We start from the raw sequence: 22,204 nt of genomic DNA on the forward strand, positions 1-22,204 counted from the left end.
CCTGGTTCAGTTTAGGTAATCCATACGCCTCTAGAAAACCTGTTGATGTCTTTGAGATTTTCTATTTTATGGTGTATACATTTTCAAAATAGCTTCTAATTATGTTTTGTATTTCACTCTTGTGTTTCGTGATATTTCCTTGTACATTCCGAATATTAGTAATTTGAGTTTTCTCTTTCCTTCTCTTTGTTAGTGTGGCTAAGGGTTTATCAATTTTGTTTACAGTTTCAAAGAACCAACTATTTATTTTGTCAATTTTTTTGATTGTTTCTTTTGTTTCAATTTCATTGATTTCAGCTCTGATTTTAACTATTTCCTGTCTTCTACTACTTTTGGTGTTGCTCTATTCTTCTTTTTCTAGGGCTTTGAGCTGTAGTGTTATGCCATTTATTTGTTGATTTTTTTCTTCTTTTATTGAATGCGCTCCCTGAAATAATTTTTTCTCCTAGTAGGGCTTTCATAGTGTCCCAGAGATTTTGATATGATGTATCTTTGTTTTTGTTTTCTTCTAAGAATTTTTAAATTTCCCTCCTGATTTCTTCTGTTATCCATTCATCATACAATAACATAATTTTTAATCTCCAGGTATTGGAGTAGTTTCTGTTTTTACTCTGTCATTTATTTCTAATTTCAATCCATTATGATCTGATGGAATACAAGGTAGTATATCTTCTTGTATTTGCTAACATTATTTTTGTGGCATAAAATTTGGTCTGTTTTAGAGAAGGATCATGTGCTGCTGAGAAGAAAGTATATTAGTTCTTTGTTGGATGGTATATTCTATAAATGTCCAATAAATCCAAATTATTGATTGTGTTATTGAGATCTATATTTCCTTTGTTCAAGTTTTGTTTGGAAGATCTGTCCAGTGTTGAGAGAGGTGTGTTAAAATCACCTTGAATTACTGTGTTGTGGTCTATTTGATTACTGGAATTGAGAAGGATTTGTTTGACGTACACAAATAAGCTACTATTTGGGGCATAGATATTTATGATTGTTATGTGCTGCTGATTTATGAGCCGAATGAAATGTCCTTCCTTATCCCTTCTGACTACCTTTGGCTTGAAGTCCACATTATCTGATATGAGGATGGATACTCCAGCGTTTTTGCTGAGTACATGTGCATGATATGTTTTTTTCCCTTCCTTTCACCGTTAGTGTGTAGGTTTCTCTTTCTATGATGTGAATCTCTTGCAGGCAGCATATTGTTGGATTTTTCTTTTTAATCCAATCTGCCAATCTGTGTCTTTTGATTGATGAGTTCAGGCCATTAACATTCAGGGTTGTTATTGAGATATGATTTGTAATCCCAGTCATTTGGTTCATTTTTGTTTTTTTAACATGACTTGGCTTCTCCTTTATTTGAGTGTTCCTTTAGGGTAATTCTTCCCTTTGCTGATTTACAACATTGTTTTTCACCTCTTCCTCATGGAATATTTTGCTGAGGATGTTCTGTAGCACTGGCTTTCCATTTGTAAATTCTTTTACCTTTTGGTTTTCATGGAAGGATTTTATTTTGTCATCAAATCTGAAGGTAAGTTTTTCTGGGTATGAGATTCTTCGTTGGCATCTGTTTTCTTTCAGAGCTTGAAAAATGTTGTTCCAGGCCCTTCTAGCTTTTAGGGTCTGGTTTGAAAAATCTGCTGATATCCGTATTGGTTTTCCCCTGAATGTAATTTGATTCTCTTCTCTCGCAGCCTTTAAAATTCTGTCTTTATTTTGTATGTTAGATATTTTCATTATAATATGCCTTGGTGTGGGTCTATTAACATTTTGTGTATTTGGAGTCCTATAAGCCTCATGTATTTGATTTTCTATTTCATTCTTCAGATTTGGGAAATTTTCTAATATTTTTTTCATTAAATAGAATGTTCATTCCTTTGGTTTGTTACTCTGTGCCTTCCTTAATCCCAACAATTCTTAAATTTTGCCTTTTCATGATATCCCATAATTCTTGTAGATTCGGCTCATGATTTCTTACCATCTTCTATGTTTGGTCAACTTTGTCTTCAGTTTCTAAGATTCTGTGTTTCAGGTGTTCTATCCTATTGGTTATGCTTTCTATGGAGTTTTTTATTTGGTTTACTGTTTCCTTCATTTCAAGGATTTCTGTCTTTTTTTTTTTTCAGTATCTCTTACTCTATTGAAATGATCTTTTGCTTTCTGAATTTGCTCTTTTAACCACTGATTGGTGCATTCATTCAGAGCCTGCATATGCTCTTTCATCTCATCATTTACTTCTCTGATCATTTTAATTATGTACATTCTGAACTCCCTTTCTGACATTTCTTCTGCCATGCTGTCATTGGATTTTATTGCTGTAGCATCTAGGTTTGTTTGGGATATTTTCTTCCCTTGTTTTCTCATATTGCTCAGGTATCTATCCTTCAAGTAGTGAAACTCTGAGATATTGCAGATTTCCTCTATTGACTACTATTGTCCCTGTAGATTTCCAGTAACTCCCCTCCTAGCATTCAGTAGCCTGAACTCTTGGAGAATCTTCATAATGCGGTGCTCCACAAGGAAGCTGCCCCTCTAGAGGTGGTGGCCTTCAGGTGGGGTCTATTCCCTACCAGTGGACAGAGGAGCCTCCACTTATTGACTGATGGTCAGCCAAAGGGTGACTAGACTACAGACTGGGGCATATCTGGTCTGGGCCTTTGTCTCTGGTTCTACTGCCCTGGTGGGAAAGCCTCCCCCAGCAGGGAGGACTCACCTGGTGGGGAAGTTTCGCTGGGCAACTCTCCTCTGAGAAATTCCCTTCGGTCCAGAACTACCACCTGGACTGGGCAGTCCTTTGCGACATTTCCAGGTTTCCAGGAGTCTGGAGCTACCATCTGTGCCAGGAAGCCTCACCCTGCACAGAAGCCTCTTGCTGCATGGCCCTTTTCTGAGAAGCTGCCTGCAGACTGGTCCTGCTGCCTGCGTCTGGGACCCTCATTCTGTGTCAAAGACTCTCCTTGTGCAGACCTACTCTGCAATGCTCCTGTTTGATGGAGTTCACAGCTCCAGTGGGGGAGTCTCACTGGGCCACTCTACTCCACGAAGTTCCCTGCATTTCAGGACTGCTGCCCCATCTGGGGAGCCCAACCAGTGAGAGAGACACTCACCCGGTGGCTCTGAGTTGGTCCTGAATCTCTCAATACCTCCTCTTCATGACTCCTGGATCCTGTCAAAGGTTCTCCATTCTCCTGTATCTCAGGAACGGAGCTGCCCTTCCAATGATGATGGTCACACCCTCAGGAATAATTCACAATGCCTTTACCAGCCTATAAAGAAGCTGGGGAGTCCCAGTGAGGGAATGAGTCAGCACATAGGCAATTGCAGTGTCCCTCAGCAATAGGGGGGGGCAGGCAGGCAGGCTCAGCCATGGTGCCTGACCTTGGTGTGGGGTCAGGCAGGGTCGCTCAGTGAAGTTGTCCAACCTCAGTGCGGGGATTGGGCGGGTTGGCTTCCTGCCAGCTAGCTCTGCAATGCATAAATTTGATCTTTTTATGTTCTCTCATAATTCTTGGAGGTTCTATTCTTGATTTTTTACTATATTCTCTGCTTGGTCAAATTTATATTCATGGTTATATATTTTGTCTTCATCACCTGAAGTTTTGGTTTTCGAATAATCTAGTCTGTTGGTCATGCTTTCTTTTGAGTTTTTAATTTGGTTTATTGTTTCTTTCATTTCAAGGATTTTTTTTTCAGAATCTCTATTGAAATAATCTTTTGCTTCCTGCATTTCCTCTTTTAAATTGTTATTGAAATTATAATTCATTGTCTGCATTTGCTCTTTTATCTCATACTTTATTTCATGGATCATTTTATTTGTGTTCATTCTGAATTACTTTTCTGACATTTCTTCTACTGTGCTGTCAATGGATTCTATTAGTATAGCATCTTGATTTGTTTGTGGTGCTTTATTTCCTTGTTTTTTCATATTGTTCACATATCTTCCACTCTACCTGTGCAGATCTGAAGTACTACAGTTCCCCCTATAGGTTTATAGTATCCTTAAAGTTTTCCAATAGAGGAGACCAATATCAACAGCACCCAATACAAACATTATAGAGTGTTAATTCAATTAGTCCCTATTTAGATGTTAACAGTATTGTCAAAATAAACAGAAAGGATGAATTTGATTATTATCTACAGCATAAATAATAGTTTCACAATAAGGTCTACTGTTTCTAATAGTGGACAAAGAGGATGGGAAAGAGGTGTAGGATGCAATGTTAATTAGGTAAGAAATGAGACTATAGAGGTACTACATCACAGGATGAGTGAATGTGGAATCAAAAGAAGTTGATTTTTAGCATGAATAAAAGGATAAAGCAACTGAGGAAATGGATAAGTAAGAGGGAAATAGAGTAAGAAAATTTTAAAAATAAAAAAATTAAAATTTAAATTTAAAAATATACAAAACTCGTAATACACTATTCAAATCTCCTGGTCTTCAGTAGCCTCATTATGGAAGGTATTGATTTCAAAGATGATGTGGATGTGAGAGCAGGAAATTAAAAATAAAAAAGAAAGAAAATTTGGGGAAAACAAACAAAAAAAACTTGAAGGAAAATTGAACAATCGTTTTTGTTGGAGTTCAATATCTTCTTTGCCTCTTCTCTTCTGATAGGTATGGTTGTCTGGAGTTTGCTGGTAACTCCTGACAACTGATTTGCTGGTAGCACAATCCTCAGGATGATGACAGTTACTAAGGTGGGAGGATTAGACTTAGAGGTCGAACTCCTGGAGGCAGTGTATAGCAATTGCCTGCGCTCTGGAAGATTGCACCCCAGGACTCTCTTTGGGGTCCAACTTGTGACCCAGGAGCCTGGTCTTAGCCCTTTCTCTCAATTGTGGGACCCCACAATTCTTGGTCTATAATTTAGTCACTAAATTGTATGTCTAATGTCCCTGCCAATCAGTAACCTCTCTCCCTGGAGGTGCCAATGGTTAAGCAACAGGACCTCAGTGCATATCTTGGAAAGTTGTTCTATTGTGGGTAAATCAGGACCAGGTATTGAAAGTTGTGGGTCAGCCACAGAGCTGCAGGCACTTGACCAGTTGGTGTTTAGGGGATGGTTGGGAGACTGGAGATTGAGGAACCAGAGGACCCTGTTTGTTGCCAAATCTTCAGGACCAGATGCTCAGTGGAGTCATGGATGAGGCTGATGTTGGGTCCCAACAAGTGCTCCTGGGTTGTCTCTGGGATCCCAGTGGTTGCCAGACCAATTGGCTGAATCATCCAGGATCAAGATTCCCTCAATTCCTTTTCCCACTTATTGACCCCTTGCAAGGCTCTCTCCTCCATCTGCAGCAAAAGGGTGACTATTGGGACAGCTAGCAGGGATACCTCAGAAGCAACCAAGTCTGTAGGGCCCTTGATAATGATCTTTCAGGACTTGGTTGATATCACTGGATATAAGTGGCCATGTCCCAAGTTGGTAGCTGTAGTGATGGCTAACATAGATATCTTGATAATGAGTCTCTAGTCTCCAGCAGGTCCCAGAATGGACACTGCCCCAACTAAAGATGGTGGCATCGGCATTGGGGATAATCTAAGCATCCCAAGGCATTGGTAGATGGGAAACCACATCATCATGGGCACAGCATGGCAGTGTCCTTGCATGGGGCTGGGCCAGTGCTGGAGATGTGAAATTTCTTTCTTAAAGGAATATATTAACATATATTTAGTTATGAGGTGTCCTGCCAAAACTCTTGTGTGAGACAATGCAATAATTATCAGCATTGAAATGATTAGATTGAGAAGAATTACTGAATATGTTGACTGAACCACTGATATTGATTAACATGGTGGTAAACATAGGCAGATAGGGTGTGCCTAGAGGAAGTAGGTCACTTGGGGGTGTGCCCTTGAGTTTTATATTTTGTCCGTGGTGAGCAGTCCTTGTTCTCTATTTCCTGGTTTTCATGCCCTGAGCTTATTTCCTCTGCCATGCTCTTCCACCAGGATGTCCTGACTCACCTCAGTCCCAGAGATATGGAATAGGAAGACCATGGACTAGACCTCTGAAACTGTGAAGCAAATTAACTTCTCTTTCTCTAAATTGTTCTCATCAGGTATTTTGGTCAGCATGAGAAAAAGCTAATAAAGCAACATATATGTCAAAAATTTGGGTAATTTTTTTTCTTTTGTTTTTATTTATCAGAGGAAAGTAACCATCCTGCAAGTCACAGACTGCTTCTTCAAACACAAGTGTTACAGGAAAGGAAAAATAATAATTAATTTGAAAGACATTTCTTGTTACATGAGAATCAAAACACACATTGCAGTATAAATAACTGACAAATCACTAGCTGGCTTTTTGAAGATAGCATTTTCAGTCAGGTATGTCTATGAAAGCAAATGAAGGCTGAGGGATTTCAAAAATCAAGTTACAAATAGAACATTAGAAATTTAAACAAACATAGAAAATCAGCTTGTTTGCTTATATCTGGGGGAATAACTATGAGATTGGTTGAAGAACAGACGTTTTGAGTTAGACTGAGACTGGAATTCTGCCTAAGCCAAGTTTTAGCTAAATAAAATTTAAGCCAATTTTAGCTAATTAGATTTTAAGAATTCTTAGCCCTGAAAGGATAATGATATGAGGAAACACATATGTTAATTATCTCAATGTATTCATTCCACAATATATGTTTATTCAAAAACATCATGCCATATACATGATGTATGGATTCTTCTTAAGCTCTTACTCTATGACTTCAGAGCAGCTGAAAGTTTCTAAATCTAAGAATTTCATTACATTCATAATTAGGATTTTTTCTATGATCCAGATTTGAGAACATTATCATTCAGTTCCATTTCACAACTTGTCCTTTGAACACTTGTAATTTCCTGGAACAGCTCTTTTAAGAGCATTTTTCTTCTTTGTTTGTGTCTAAAACCCAACTTCAGTGTTCAGATAATTTCAACTCTAACACTCCAAGATTCATCAATTTTATTTCTTTTTCTCCAAACAATTCTGCCCCCACTTCCTTTTGTAGATAATTGTACACAAGAAGGAATGGCAGAGATGCAATTTTCACAATAAGGGTTTTGGTGAAAATTCTATTTGTGTGAATGTGTTAAAATAAAAATTTTCTATTGCTGTAGTGGAACTTATGTTAACCTCTCAAACTCATGAAGATAAAAATGTATATTTTGATGAATGTACATTTAAAGACATTTCCTACTGCTCTTCAGTCTTTTCGTGCATAGTTTGTTTCTCTTTTAAAATAAACTTCACTATGGTGGTAATGAAGAACATAAAAGGCATCAGGAATGTTGCCCTTGGTATGTGTCACACCACAATGAGGCTGGCAGTACTACTCCTGTAAATCTTTGGTAGTTTTGCCCTCATATGTCTTTTCATAAAAATATTAAAATTATATTTTATGAGTGCTTTGGTATAAAGATGATAATAATCCAAGTTGGATTTGGATTATATTTATTCTTATTTTCAAGAAATGAAGCAATGCAGGCATTCCTTAAAGTATTATGGTCTCTTGGCACTGTTCCCAACATATCTTGAAAAGTATGTCAGCCTATCTCCCTGTATGGGCTACTAATAAAAATTGATGTGTACATCAATGGAAGATGGATAAAGAAAATATGATGTGTGCACATCATATGCATATGCAATAGTGTGTGTATATAGTGAAATATTGTTCAGCCACAAAAAGAATGAAATTCTGTTATTTGTAGAAACATGAGTAGAAATCTACATGTGATGTAAAAAAGACAAATACTTATGTCTCACCACTGTGGAAGCTATAAAAGCTGATCTCAAAGAAGTTGTGAGTAGAACAGTGTTCAAGAGAGTCTAGGAAGTATGTGGAAGAGGAGGAGAAACAAAGAAGGTTGGATAATGAGAACAAAAATGAAATATTTTACAGTTTATATATGAGGTGCCCTTCAAAGGTTCCTTGTCAAGGCAGCAATATTCAGAGGTTAAATGATTATGAGACTGTAGCCTAGTCAGTTCCTCATAGTTCAAATGGATGGACTAAGGGGTAAATGTAAGTAGGTGGGGTGAAGCTGGAAGAGGTGGGTCACCCAGGCAAGCCCTGGAAGGATGGATCTTCTCTGTGGCTCCTTCCAACCTTCTCTCTCTCTCTTCTTCCTAGCTGGTATGATTGGGTCAGTGTTCCTCCACCATGCCTTCCACAAGGATGTCCTACCACATGTTGGGTCCAGAAAAGTGGCATGAGCTCAAATCAACTTTTAAATCTCTAAGTTCTTGTAAGGTATTTTGGTCACACAGATGAAAAAAATTATTAAAAGTTAATAGAAAGAATCATTTTTAGTGTTCTACTGCCCAGGAGGGTGATTGTAGTACATATTTTGTATATTTTATACATAATTAGAAAAGAGAGTTTAAATATTCCAAGCATGAAGAACTAATAAAGTTTAAGGAGGTGGAAATTCTAAATATCCTGGTTCAATTATTTTATCTACTCTACTTGTACTGAATTATCACACTGTACCCCATTAATATGTACAATTGTATGCCAATTAAAATTTTGATGCAGATGGAATAATTGACCTTACTAATTTTAATCAGCCAAGGAGAACAGAGCTTTATAGACCATCACTCAATGTTCTTGCCTGAACACACTGACCACAGGGTTTATTTGTGATCTGCTTTCAGCATTTGACCCCAGAGCTTCTTCATAACATTTTTCACTTCCTCATTTCTGAAGGTGTGTATCAAAGGGTTTAACATAGGCATCACTAGGGTACAAAACACTGTCACAACTTTGTCAATGGGGAGGGAGACCACGGGTATGAGGTACAGGTATGAGCAAGGTACAAAGAACAGGACAATGACCATGACATGAGAGGCACAGGTAGACAGGACTTTGTAGTGCCGTTCAGAGCTGTAAGTCCTCAGGGAGCACAGGATGACCGCACAGGAAGCCACCAGCATGGAGAAATTGATCAAACACAGTGACCCACTCTTGGCAGCAATCAGGGCCCCCAAAGTGTGGGTGTCCATGCAGACCAGCTCCAGGAGAGGAATTAAATCACACATAAAGTGGTCGATGACCTTGGGGCCACAGAATGGTAACTGGGCCATAAACAAAATCTGTATGGCCCCATGAATGAATCCCAAGACCCCAGCCGCCCCCACCAGGAAACCACACACCTGCTACCTCATGATGGTCATGTAGTGCAAGGGCTTACAGGTGGCCATGTAGCAGTCATAGGCCATGGCCATTAGCAAGATGATCTCAGCTGCAGCAACAGTATGTTCAGCAAAGAGCTGGGTCATGTAGCCACTGAAGGATATGGTATTCCTTTCAGAGAACAAGTCAAAGATAATTTTGGGTGCTATGGAGGAAGAGTATAAACTGTCTATAATGAACAAACAGGAGAGAAAGAAGTACATGGGAGAGCCCAGGGCTGGGCTGATGAAGATGGTGATGGGAATGATCATGTTACCTACCAGTGTGCTCACATAGGTCACCAAAAGCACAGTAATTAAGAGTTTCTGCAGGTCTGGATTTTGAGTGAGACCCAGCAGCATAAATTCTATTACATTGCTCATCTTTCCTCCCAATTTGGCTTGTATTTGGGGCATATGTTTCATTTGAAAAAAAATCACAGTATTTCAAAGTGCTGATATTTCAAAATCCTTGTTAAAGTATTCCATTGCCTTTTAGACTCATTCTCTGCAATTGATGGATTTAGACTTTGTTCACTTCAGGTCTTTTGCAAAGAGCAGAAGGAAGTCAGATTTCACCCAGTTCATTTTAATAAAATAGAGACAATACATTAGAGGTACCACAAGAAAGTAAGGTGTTAGGAATGGTGACTCATGAACTTTTTTCTTTCTCTAAAACAAATCTCAAAGATGACTTTGTTTCATTGTTTTTTTGAGGACAAATATCCTCAATAACAATTATTTCAAAATTATGTTTGTCTGTTGTGAATATTTATAGACATGTGAACACAAGAAAAGCCAACTGTACATGATACCAAGGTGTCAGATCTCTTTGAGTCTAAACCAGCTGTGTGATGGAGCTTCCTCTCCATCACTAATGCATGTAGGGATAGAGCTGAGATGAAGTATTTCCTTCCTTTTTTTTTTCCAAATACAAACAAATGATCTGTATCACAACTCAGTGAGCATGATTCATTCAAAAGTTCTTATGTGTCTGTCTCCATAACACCCTTTCTTTCATGTTCCTTCTATATACTTCTCTGGTTTCAGATATGTATATGGTACCAAGTTCCAAGTATTTCATAAATAAATGCCCCTTTCAGCTGAATTTTTATCACTGAGAGCATTATTCTCTGTGTTTAATAAATTTTCCCAGTCATATTTTACAAATGGAATTACATGAGACATAGGTCACCCTGAAATTCCCATTGATAAGACAAATGTTAGGGTGACATAAGATAATAATATTTTCATTTTATTATAAAATCATTGAGATAAGATGAACTTGCATTTCTCATGGCTATTTGGTAAAAATATTCGATGTATACAAAAAAATTCTTTAAAATAAACTGATCTAGGCATGCGTTTGCAAGGGTCAATCCATGTTGTCACTAAAGAATATGAGGTATTTTATTCTTTCTTTACATCTTTTCCCCCCTTCTCCCCAATCCCTGACTTAAACCCACAATCACATAGTTAAAAAAAAAAAAAAAAACTTCTGGACACAGAAGTCAGCATCATGATATCTCAGATTACATAAAAATTAGGAAAATAATATCTCTGGTTTTCAGGAAAGCTGAGTCCCTGAGTCACTTCCCTTTTATTCTTGGCTCATACAGATGATAACTACAGTTATTACTTATTATTCTTAAAAGATCTAATTCACAAATTCTAATTTTATAGTGGCAACATGGAAGAAATAAAAAGGGGAAAATTTTCAACCCATTGCAAGCATAACCATCCAGATTCAGTGAATTTATTGAGACATAAATATTAACCTCTGTGTTTTAAAAGTGACTCTAGTCATTTTTAGCTGGATCACTTTTGCAAAAATGCAGATAGTGTTTCTAGTGATATTTTTATGTTTTTCTGTCCAAATTCATTCTCATAGCAAAATACTAAGTTTCCAGTCCTCTATTAACTATACAAATATCTTCAGAAAAAATAAACCTTCTAAATCAAGCTGATCTGCCTAAAACTTTGAAGAAAAGATTTACCTTACACTGATCTGGGTCTGCTTACTATGGAATGTTCTGTCTGGAAATGGTGCTGTCACTTCTTTCTCCCCCTGTGGGAATATGCATCACAACTTGCAACAGACTCTACCAGCTGACTAGTGGAACACTGGAATGGTAGACCACTCCCCAGTGTGGACATTTTAGTTCATTTGGTTTCATTGTCAATCTGAATGTCCTCAGAAAAATGAACTGTTCCACTTTGTATGCATTGGTAGCTCTAGTTCTTCATTCCTACTCATTTTCTTGGTGTCCTCTGAAAGCATAAATGAATCTTCTATGTGTAATTCTTCATAAAAAATATTTTCAGACATTTTTGAACTATATTCAATCTGAATTAAAAACAAAGGGAACACAGCCTAATTATCCAAATCAGGAATACTTATTATAGTCAATAACAAAGGATATAAGTGAATTCACTTGGTTGGACATGGTTTTCTCAATATATTTGACCAAATTTTTGCTTCCTAAGAGCCTAGGAGTGATGTGGACAGGGGCTTTGTTTATCTTAACTCAAGTTCTCTTTTCAACTCCATTACTCTAGAAACGAACTCAGTTCATGACTGGGATCTCAGAAACAAATCTCCATTTCATCAGTCATGGCTCTACTGTGGTCATTTGCTCACAGACCCTTCTGTATTAACCAAAATTAAGCCAAAATGACCAAGAATACAAATCATATCACAATAATAACCCTCAATACTGATAGCTTAAACTCATTAATCAAAAGACATAGAATGACAGATTGGATTGAAAAGAAAGATCCAAAATTATTTTGCCTTCAAGAGACTCATTGCATAGAAAAAGACATCCACAGACTAAAAAAAAGACTAAAAAGAATGAGGAAAAGCCCCGCCCACACAGCCAGCTTCTCCAGGTTCTCGGAACGGAACTGGCCCGCTAGTGAGAGCCTGTCTGAACAGAGCAGGCGCCGAGTCCCGGAGCCCCTGCAGTGCAGTGTACTCCTGCAAAGAACCAGCGGAGAGCCTCGATCTGCAGTCAGCCTCAGGGATAAGGGCAGGGCAGCCGGAGACCTCTTCAGGCGGCTCTGCCCACTCCGGCTGCGGGCTCTCTTCACGGGGCGATCCAAGATGGCGGCCTAGAGGGAGACTGCACCTCCGGTCGCTCCACAACCCAGGAGTTAAGAAGGGGAGGCATTGAGAGACTCGGACTGAAGTGGAGCCACGGGTGAGTCTGCCCACTGGGTAAAGCTCGGCCCGGGTGGCAGGCCCAGATAGAGGTGGCTTATCGGAGCCGGGCAGGGCAGCTAGAGTCATCCACAGGCAGTCCTGCGCACTCCGGCGGTGGGCCCCGCCCACACAGCCAGCTTCTCCAGGTTCTCGGAACGGAACTGGCCCGCTAGTGAGAGCCTGTCTGAACAGAGCATGCTCCGAGTCCCGGAGCCCCTGCAGTGCAGTGTACTCCTGCAAAGAACCAGCAGAGAGCCTCGATCTGCAGTCAGCCTCAGGGATAAGGGCAGGGCAGCCGGAGACCTCTTCAGGCGGCTCTGCCCACTCCGGCTGCGGGCTCTCTTCACGGGGCGATCCAAGATGGCGGCCTAGAGGGAGACTGCACCCCCGGTCGCTCCAGAACCCAGGAGTTAAGAAGGGGAGGCATTGAGGGGCCCCGCCCACACAGCCAGCTTCTCCAGGTTCTCGGAACGGAACTGGCCCGCTAGTGAGAGCCTGTCTGAACAGAGCACGCTCCGAGTCCCGGAGCCCCTGCAGTGCAGTGTACTCCTGCAAAGAACCAGCAGGAGAGCCTCGATCTGCAGTCAGCCTCAGGGATAAGGGCAGGGCAGCCGGAGACCTCTTCAGGCGGCTCTGCCCACTCCGGCTGCGGGCTCTCTTCACGGGGCGATCCAAGATGGCGGCCTAGAGGGAGACTGCACCCCCGGTCGCTCCAGAACCCAGGAGTTAAGAAGGGGAGGCATTGAGAGACTCGGACTGAAGTGGAGCCACGGGTGAGTCTGCCCACTGGGTAAAGCTCAGCCCGGGTGGCAGGCCCAGATAGAGGTGGCTAAGCAGAGCCGGGCAGGGCAGCTTGAGTCTTCCCAAGGTAGTCTTCCACACTCCGGCAGTGGGCTCTTCCCACACGGCCAGCTGCACGGTACAGGCCCACAGTGAGAGCATTTCCGCACAGAGCCAGTTCCAAAACGTGGAACCAGTAGGGGGCTAGGGGCAGTATTCTTCGAATGAGCTGCTTTATCAGATTCCTCCAAGACATCAGGCTACTGAAGGCTGGGAGGTGATACACTGGAAATCTACTGGGACACTATAAGCCAATAGTGGAAAACTGCAATATCTCAGGGTCCCACTGACAACTGACCATTATGAGAAAACAAGGGAAGAAAATGTCCCAAACAAACCTAAATACTACATCAATAAAACCCAATGACAGCACAGCAGAAGAAATGTCAGAAAGGGAGTTCAGAATGTACGTAATTAAAACGATCAGGGAAGCTAATGAGGAGATGAAAGAGCAAATGCAGGCATTGAAGGAGGAGATGAAAGAGCAAATGCAGGCATTAAATGATCGCACCAATCAACAGTTAAAAGATCAAATACGGGAAGCAAGAGATCATTTCAATAAAGAGTTAGAGATACTGAAAAAAAACCAAACTGAAATCCTTGAAATGAAGGAAACAATAAACCAAGTTAAAAACTCCATAGAAAGCATAACCAATAGGATAGAACACCTGGAAGACAGAACCTCAGACATTGAAGACAAAATATTTAACCTTGAAAACAAAGTTGAACAAACAGAGAAGATGGTAAGAAATCATGAACAGAATCTCCAAGAACTATGGGATATCATGAAAAGGCCAAATTTGAGAATTATTGGGATTGAGGAAGGCTTAGAGAAACAAACCAAAGGAATGAACAATCTATTCAATGAAATAATAACAGAAAATTTCCCAAATCTGAAGAACGAAATGGAAAACCAAGTACAAGAGGCTTATAGAACTCCAAACACACAAAATTACAACAGACCCACACCAAGGCACATTATTATGAAAATACCTAACATACAAAATAAAGACAGAATTTTAAAGGCCGCGAGAGAAAAGAATCAAATTACATTCAGAGGGAAACCAATAAGAATATCAGCAGATTTTTCAATCCAGACCCTAAAAGCTAGAAGGGCCTGGAACAACATATACCAAGCCCTGAAAGAAAATGGATGCCAACCAAGAATCTTATACCCAGCAAAACTTACCTTTAAATTTGACGATGAAATAAGATCCTTCCATGATAAACAAAAGCTAAAGGAATTTACAAAAAGAAAGCCAGCATTACAGAACATTCTCAGCAAAATATTCCATGAGGAAGAGATGAAAAACAATGATGCAAATCAGCAACAGGAGGCGCTAGCCTAGAGGAATAGCCAAATAAAGGAGAAACCAAATCATGTCAAAAACAAATATGAGTCAATTGACTGGGAATACAAATCATATCACAATAATAACCCTGAATGTTAATGGCCTGAATTCATCAATCAAAAGACACAGACTGGCTGATTGGATTAAAAAGAAAAATCCAACAATATGCTGCCTGCAAGAGACTCATCTCATAGAAAGAGACACCCATAGACTAAAGGTGAAAGGATGGGGAAAAACATACCATGCACACGGACACAGCAAAAAAGCTGGAGTATCCATCCTCATCTCAGATAATGTGGACTTCAAACCAAAACTAGTCAGAAGGGATAAAGAAGGACATTACATGCTGCTTAAGGGAAGCATAAATCAGCAAGACATAACAATCATAAATATCTATGCCCCGAACATTGGCTCATCCACGTACGTCAAACAAATCCTTCTCAATTCCAGAAACCAAATAGACCACAACACAATAATACTAGGCGATTTTAACACACCTCTCTCACCACTGGATAGATCGTCCAAACAAAAATTGAATAAAGAAACTATAGATCTCAACAACACAATCAGCAATTTAGACTTAACGGACATATATAGAATATACCATCCAACACAGAATGAATACACTTTCTTCTCAGCAGCACATGGATCCTTCTCTAAAATAGACCATATTTTATGCCACAAAGCTACTGTTAGTAAATACAAGAAGATAGAGATACTACCTTGTACTCTATCAGATCATAATGGATTGAAATTAGAAATAAATGACAGAATAAAAAACAGAAACTTCTCCAATACCTGGAGACTAAATAATACACTATTATATGATGAATGGATAACAGAAGACATCAGGAGGGAAATAAAAAAATTCTTAGAAGTAAACGAGAACAAAGACACATCATATCAAAATCTCTGGGACACTATGAAAGCAGTACTTAGAGGAAGATTTATTTCATGGGGTGCATTCAAAAAAAGAAGTAGAAATCAACAAATAAACAAGTTAACACTACAGCTCAAAGCACTAGAAAAAGAAGAGCAGACCAATACCAAAAGTAGTAGAAGACAGGAAATAGTTAAAATCAGAGCCGAAATCAACGAAATCGAAACAAAAGAAACAATCAGAAAAATTAATAAAATAAATAGTTGGTTCTTTGAAAAAATAAATAAAATTGATAAACCCTTAGCCACACTAACAAAGAGAAAGAGGGAGAAAACTCAAATTACTAAAATTCGGAATGAACAAGGAAACATCACAACAGACACGAGTGAAATACAAAACATAATTAGAAGCTATTTCGAAAATCTATACTCCAACAAAACAGAAAACCTGGAAGACATCAACAAATTTCTAGAGACATATGAACTACCTAAACTGAACGAGGAGGACATACACAACTTAAATAAACCAATTTCAAGCAATGAAATAGAAGAGGTCATCAAAAGCCTACCAACAAAGAAAAGTCCAGGACCAGATGGGTTCTCAGCCGAGTTCTACAAAACCTTTAAAGAAGAGCTCATTCCAATACTCCTCAAACTATTCCATGAAATAGAAGAGGAGGGAACCCTACCAAACTCGTTCTATGAAGCCAATATCACCCTGATACCTAAACCAGACAGAGACACATCGAGGAAAGAAAATTTCAGACCAATATCCTTAATGAACATCGATGCAAAAATTCTCAACAAAATTTTAGCAAATCGCATACAAATATATATTAAAAAGATAGTGCACCACGATCAAGTGGGTTTTATCCCAGGGATGCAAGGTTGGTTCAACATTCGGAAATCAATAAATGTCATTCACCATATCAACAGACTTAAAGTTAAGAATCACATGATTATTTCAATAGATGCAGAAAAAGCATTTGATAAAATACAGCATCCCTTCATGCTCAAAACACTAGAAAAAATTGGGGTAATGGGAACATTCCTAAACATTATAAAGGCCATCTATGCTAAGCCCATGGCTAATATCATTCTAAATGGTGAAAAACTGAAAGCGTTCCCCCTAAAAACTGGAACAAGGCAGGGATGCCCTCTTTCACCGCTTCTATCCAACATCATCCTTGAGACTCTAGCCAGAGCAATCAGACAAACCAAAGAAATTAAAGGGATACGAATAGGAAAAGAAGAACTCAAACTATCCCTGTTCGCTGATGACATGATTATATATTTAGAGGAACCTGGAAATTCCACCAGAAAACTTTTAGAACTCATAAGTGAATTCAGTAAAGTAGCAGGTTACAAGATCAATGCTCATAAATCCAATGCATTTTTATACATAAGTGATGAATCTTCAGAAAGAGAAATTAGGAAAACTACCCCATTCACAATAGCATCGAAGAAAATAAAATACTTGGGAATCAATCTCACAAAAGAGGTGAAAACCTCTACAATGAGAACTACAGAACACTAAAGAAAGAAATTCAAGAAAACCTTAGAAGATGGAAAGACCTCCCATGTTCCTGGATAGGCAGAATTAATATCGTCAAAATGGCTATACTACCTAAAGTTCTATACAGATTCAATGCAATTCCAATTAAAATCCCAATGATGTACCTCGCAGAAATAGAGCAAGCAATTATGAAATTCATCTGGAAGAATAAAAAACCTAGAATAGCTAAAGCAATCCTCAGTAGCAAGAGCGAAGCAGGGGGTATTGCAATACCAGATCTTCAACTCTACTACAAAGCAATAGTAACAAAAACTGCATGGTATTGGTACCAAAATAGACAGGTAGATCAATGGTACAGAATAGAGGACATGGACACAAACCCAAATAAATACAATTTTCTCATACTAGACAAAGGTTCCAACAATATGCAATGGAGAAAAGATAGCCTCTTCAACAAATGGTGCTGGGAAAACTGGAAAACCATATGCAATAGAATGAAATTAAACCCCTATCTCTCACCCTACACAAAACTCAACTCAAAATGGATCAAGGACCTCGGAATCAGACCAGAGACCCTGCATCTTATAGAAGAAAAAGTAGGTCCAAATCTTCAACTTGTTGGCTCAGGATCAGATTTCCTTAACAGGACTCCCATAGCACAAGAAATAAAAGCAAGAATAAACAACTGGGATAGATTCAAACTAAAAAGCTTTCTGTCAGCAAAGGAAACTATCAGAAATGTGAAGAGAGAGCCTACAGAGTGGGAGAATATCTTTGCCAACCATACCTCAGATAGAGCGCTAATTTCCAGAATCTATAAAGAACTCAAAAAACTCTACACGAAGAATACAAATAATCCAATCAACAAATGGGCTAAGGAAATGAACAGACACTTCACAGAAGAAGATGTACAAGTAATCACCAGATATATGAAAAAATGTTCAACATCCCTAGTAATAAGGGAAATGCAAATCAAAACTACCCTAAGATTTCATCTCACCCCAATTAGAATGGCGATTATCAAGAATACAAGCAACAATAGGTGTTGGCGAGGATGTGGTGAGAAAGGAACACTCATACATTGCTGGTGGGGTTGCAAATTAGTGCAACCACTCTGGAAAGCAGTGTGGAGATTCCTCAGAAATCTTGGAATGGAAACACCATTTGACCCAGCTATCCCACTCCTTGGCCTATACCCAAAGGACTTAAAAGCAGCATACTACAGAGATACAGCCACATCAATGTTCATTGCTGCTCAATTCACCATAGCCAGATTGTGGAACCAACCTAGATGTCCTTCGGTTGATGAATGGATAAAGAAACTGTGGCATATTTATACAATGGAATATTACTCCGCAATGAAGAATGATAAAATTATGGCATTTGTAGGCAAATGGTCGAAATTGGAGAATATCATGCTAAGTGAGATAAACCAATCTCAAAAAACTAAAGGACGAATGATCTCGCTGATAAGCGGATGAGGACATATAATGGGGGGTGGGACGGGCTAGCATTAGGTTTAGGGTTAGGTTTAGAGTTAGGCTAAGGAGAGCAGTAAGAATGAAGGAAAGAAGGACTGTGTAGAGGGAAAAGAGGGGTGGGAGGGGTGGGAGGGGTGGGAGGGGTGGGGGAGAGGGGAAAAATATAATAAACATCATTACCCTATGTAAACGTAAAAAAAATAAATAAAAAAAAAAAAAAAAAAGAATGAGGAAAAACATACCATGCACTTGCACTCAGTAAAAAAAGCAGGGTTCTCCATCCTCACATCAGATAAAGTGGACTTCAAATCTAAGTTAGTCAGAAGGGATAAAGAAGGACATTTCATACTACTTCAGGGAACCATAAACCAATGATTTAAACCAAAAACCAATTTTAAATATTTATGCCACAAATGAGCAACTGTGTACATCAAACAAAACTTTCTCAATTGTTAGAATCAAATAGACCAAAACACAGTAGTGGGTGACTTTAACACACCACTCTCACCACTGGATAGATTCTCCAAACAAATCTGAACAAATAAACTGTAGAATTACATAATATAGTCAATGACATAGACTTAATAAATAAACTGTAGATTTACATAATATAGTCAATGACATAGACTTAATTGACATGTACAGAGTATTTCATCCATTATGGAGCAAATGCACTTTCTTTGCAGCAGTTCATGGATCTTTCTCCAAAATAGACCATACGCTATGCCACAAAGAAGCCATAAGTAAATACAAAAAAGTAGAATTACTACCTTGTAGTTCACCAGACCATATTGGAACACAATTAGAAATCAATGATAAAATAAAAAAGAATAACTACTCCTATATTTGAGACAAAATAATATGCTATTGAATAACCCAATGATAACAGAAGATAACAGGGAGGAAATAAAAAAAATATTAGGGGTAAAAGAGAACAATGACACAACACATGAAAATCTGTGGGACACTCTGAAAGCACTACTAAGATGAAAGTTCATTGCATTTAGCTTGTATATTAAAAAATAATAATAATAAAGTCAACAATTAAATGACCTAACAGTACATCTCAAAACCATAGAAAAAGAAGAATAGATCAATACCAAAAGTAGTAGAAGACAGAAAATAATTAAAATCAGAGCTGAAATCAATGAAATTGAAACAAGAGAAACAATTCAAAAAAATTCAAAATGAAAAGTTTGTTGTTTGAAAAAGTAAACAAAATTGATTAACCCTTACCCACGCTAATGAAGAGGAGAGAGAAAACTGAAATTACTGGAATTTGTGATGAAAAAGGAAAGATCATGACAGACACCATCAAAATATATAACATAATTAGAAGCTATTTTGAAAATATATACTCAAAAAAATAGAAAATATCAAAGGCATTGACAAAATTTTAGAGACATATGATACTCCCAAAGTGAATCAGGAAGTCATACACAATTTAAACACATCAATTTCAAGCACAAAATAGAAGAAGCCATCAAAAGTCTACCAACAAAGAAAAGTCCAGGACCACATGGATTCTCAGTCAAATTCTAAAAGACTTTACACAAGAACTAATACCAATACTCCTCAATATATTTCAGGAGGTAGAAAAGGAGGGAACTCTTCCAAAATCATTCTATGAAGCTAGTATCACTCTGATACAAAAACCAGACAAAGACACATCAAGGAAAGAAAAATTTGACCAATATCTCTAATGAACATAGATGCAAAAATCCTTTAAAAAAATTCTGGCAAATCACATACAAAAATATATTAAAATGATAGTACACAACAATCAAGTGGAGTTTATTCCAGGGATGAATGGTTGGTTCAACATCCAGAAAAAAATAAATGTAATTCATCACATCAATAGACTTAAAGTTAAGAATTATATGATGATTTCAATAGAAGCTAAGAAAGCTTTTGATAAAATATATCACCCCTTCATGCTTAAAGCACTAGAAAAAATAGTGATAATAGGAACATACCTCAACTTTGTAAAGTCTACCTATGTTTTGCCCATAGCCAACATCATTCTAATTGGAAAAAAAAAAAAAAAAAACTGAAAGCATTCCCTCTTAAAACTGGAAGAAGACAGGTATGCCCTCTTTCACCACTGCTATTCAACATAATTTTTGAAACACTAGCCAGAGCAATTAGACAGATGAAAGAAATTAGTGTGATATGAAAAGGAAAAGAAGAACTCAAGCTAGTGTTATTTGCTGATGACATGATTCTATATTTAGAGGATACAAAAAGCTCCATGAGAAAAGTTTTAGAACTACTACATGAATTAAGCAAAGTAACATTTCTAATGCATTTCTATTCATAAGTGATGAATCCCGTGAAAGAGAAATTAGAAATCCACTCCATTCGCAATAGCCTCAAAAAAAAAAAAAAAAGAAAAACTTGGGAATCAATCTGACAAAAAAGGTGAAAGTTCTCTTCAATGAAAACTACAGAACACTAAAGAAAGAAATTTTAAAAACATTAGAAGATGGGAAAATCTCCCATGTTCTTGGATAGGCAGAATTAATCCTGTCAAAATAGCCATTGTATACAGATTCAATGCAATTCCAGTTAAAATACTGATGACATTTGTCTTCAAAATACAGAAATAAATCATGAACTTCATCTGGAAGAATAAGAGACTTCAAATAGCCAAAACAATCTGGAGCAGAAAGAGTGAAGCAGGAGGTATCACAATACCAGACCTTAAATTATACTACAGAGCAAGAGTAACAAAAATGGCATGGTATTGGCACCAAAATAAACAGGCATACCAAGGTACAGAATAGAAGACACAGAGACAAAACAACAAAAATACAGTTACCTCACACTAGACAAAGCAGTCAAAAACATAATATGGGGAAAAGATAGCCTGTTCAAAATATGGTGCTAGGAAAACTGGAAATACAAATGCAGTAAAATGAAATTAAACCTCTATCTCTCAGTCTGCACAAAACTCAACTGAAAATGAATCAAGGATTAGGAATTAGACCAGAGAACCAGCACCAAGTAGAAGTTAAGATAGGCTTGATTCCTTATCATGTTGGCTTAGGATCAAACATCCTTAACCAGACACACAAAGCACAAGAAATAAAAGCAAGAATCTATAATAGGGATAGATTCAAATTAAAAAAGCTTTTTCTCAGCAAAGGATACAATCAATAATGTGAAAAGAGAGCCTACAGAGTGGGAGAAAATCTTTTCCACATGCACTTCAGATAGAGCACTATTCTCCAAAATCTATAAAGAACTTAAAACTTTACACCCAAAATACAAAGAACCCAATCAATAAATGGACCAAGGAACTGGACAGACACTTTACAGAAGAAGATATACAGGCAATTAAAAAATATATATGAAAAAGTGTTCAACATCTCTAATATTAGATAAATGCAAATTAAAACAACTCTTAGATTTCATCTTATTCCAATAAGAATGGCTATTATCAAAAATGCAAATAATAATAGATGTTGGCATGGATGTGGGGAAAAAGGTACACTTTTACATTGATGGTAGAGATGCAAATTGTTGCAGCCACTCTGAAAAGATGTGTGGAGATTCCTCAGAAAACTTGGAGTGGACCCACCTTTGGACCCAGTTAACCAACTCTTTGGTTTATACGCGAAGGACTCAAAATCAGCATACTACAGTAAAGTAGTCACATCAATTCTTATTGCAACTCAATTCACAATAGCTAGACTGTAGAACCAACCTAGGTGCCCTTCAACAGATAAATGGATAAATAAACTGTGGTATATATACACAATGTAATATTA

At 38.0% G+C, this 22,204-nt stretch overlaps 1 protein-coding gene and 1 pseudogene across 5 annotated transcripts in view; one reads left to right on the forward strand and one right to left on the reverse strand.

Annotated features, from left to right (window-relative positions):
• The window catches only part of Gnal (G protein subunit alpha L), a 484,329-nt gene that overhangs the window by 380,853 nt on the left and 81,272 nt on the right, over positions 1-22,204 (forward strand). The window lies entirely within an intron of this gene.
• On the reverse strand, positions 8,622-9,542 carry LOC124965704 (olfactory receptor 4C45-like; annotated as a pseudogene).

Source organism: Sciurus carolinensis, chromosome 15, assembly GCF_902686445.1.
Source record: "Sciurus carolinensis chromosome 15, mSciCar1.2, whole genome shotgun sequence".
NCBI lineage: Eukaryota > Metazoa > Chordata > Mammalia > Rodentia > Sciuridae > Sciurus > Sciurus carolinensis.